Source organism: Triticum urartu, chromosome 1, assembly GCF_003073215.2.
Source record: "Triticum urartu cultivar G1812 chromosome 1, Tu2.1, whole genome shotgun sequence".
Taxonomy (NCBI): Eukaryota; Viridiplantae; Streptophyta; class Magnoliopsida; order Poales; family Poaceae; genus Triticum; species Triticum urartu.
This window is the reverse complement of record NC_053022.1, coordinates 575,212,265-575,214,306: the sequence shown is the minus strand read 5'-3', so window position 1 is coordinate 575,214,306 and position 2,042 is coordinate 575,212,265.

Below are 2,042 nucleotides of genomic sequence, written 5' to 3'. Positions count from 1 at the left end.
CGAGTATCTTTGGGGGAGCAGGGCACCCTCATATGATCTTCCAGATGATGCGACGACCATCCGGTGCCCTGCTCGTGGCGGTTGCCGATGGAAGCTCGCGCTCGTCCATGGCTAAGCGATAGGCGAATCGGACGATGAAGATACCGTTCTTCTCCGGCGCCCAGGCGATTATGTCATCAGTGATACGGGGTAATGTGCGAATGCTGGTGATGGTGTCAACATCCACCGAGAGGAAATGGTGTCGAAGAAGGTCCAGACGCGATGCGCTAGACTTGTCCAAGAGCTCTGCCACTCTCCTGAGGCGGCAAGTACCTTGCTGTGAGATGGGCTGGCGCGTCGGCTCCCTAGGCAGCTAGGGGTCTCGCCAAATTCTGATGTTTTGCCCGTCCCTGACGCGCCACACGATGTCTTTCTTTAGCAACTCGAGGCCATACTGAATGGCCTGCCAAGTCGGAGAAGCGTTCCCCGAGAACACCGTCTCTTCGAGGCGGCCATCCAGATAATAACGAGCCTTTAGTACCTGCGGACACAAGCTATTAGGAGGATTAGTGAGCAAATGCCGCGCCTGTCGTGCAAGAAGGGCTTGGTTGAAGACACAGAAGTCTCTGAAACCTAGATCACCCTTCGTTTTATGTGCCAAGATTTTCAGCCAAGCCATCCAATGAGTTTTCCACTTGCCTTCAGAGGAACCTCACCAAAAATTTCGAACCATTCTGTTCAGATCATCAAACACTGACATTGGTAGTTTAAATACATAAATGATATAGGTCAGGATGGCTTGTGCAATAGCTTTTATCATAAACGCGGATATCAATGAATCGTACCAATGGAAGGCCATCTTCAAGAAACACCAACATTACTCCACGTGCATCTTTCTACCAGACACATGCATTGCCTTGCAGTGCCTCGTCGACGAGATAATCACCTACCTCGGATTCATGCAAATCACCTGCCAGCGAGCCTTAGACTAGTCATAATGGGAGTAACTTAAGTAGTAACATCACACATTTTAATAAAAGATTACTTATGTGGCAGCTAATTAATGAGGAGAGAGGGGTTTGTGGTAACTTAGCTACTAGTTATTATAACATCACACATTTCAAGGCATAATGAGTCTATAGCCTAATAAATGAACTCTTTCATGATATCACTCATATGTTACTACCTACTATGAAGGTAGTAAAATAGACTAGTAATATTGACAAGTTGCTACTCTATGTTACTCCCTACTGTGAGCAGTCTTGTCAAAGTCGACGGCATCGGGGTTTCCAAGTTAAACACGGGAGCGTCACGAAAGGTGAGCATTATACTATTCCAAGGGATGAATTTAACCCGTTAATTTATTCATAGAGGACCATGTGACACATGTGGTAGGCAATTCAAACAATTTAAAAAATTTATTCTTAGAGGAAAGTGGCATGCCCATGGAGGGAGCCCCCATGCAGCCCAACATTATGGGATTTATCTCATTCGGGCGGGTTGTGATCAGGTGAACACCGGGGGGAACATTGGCGAGGGCGAGAAGGTGGATAGGCGGATGCACTGATGTTGTGTTGTGTTGAAATAGAGGATATTGGACATCGGGGCTTTTGAGCCACGTGATATTTTTTTTCCTCATGTTGCAACGCATGGACATGTTTGCTAGTATATAGAATAATACAACACGGCGTAGTAGATGGCCCTTCTCACTCTAACAAAAAATAATGAAATTTTAAATAATGAAATTTTTTAAGTGAATGTGCTGCTCTACGGCTTTAAACATTTCTTTGGCTCTATATTCAGGTTCAAATTAGTATGCATGCATGCGGAGCAAACGGGACACAACTTTTGAGGTGATAAATGACACAAGCGCATATGCAATGATAAAAACAGAAAGAGTGTTCTTCTTGAGGCCCCACCCAATGCTCTACCTTGTACAGGTGCTAATTAAGCCTGCCATGTAGGCGAAAAATCTGATGTGGGAACATAATTAAGAGAAGAAAGATGAGTGTGTGGCCACAGAAAGAAACAATGTCAATCACATGAACCTAGGCAAAAAAATA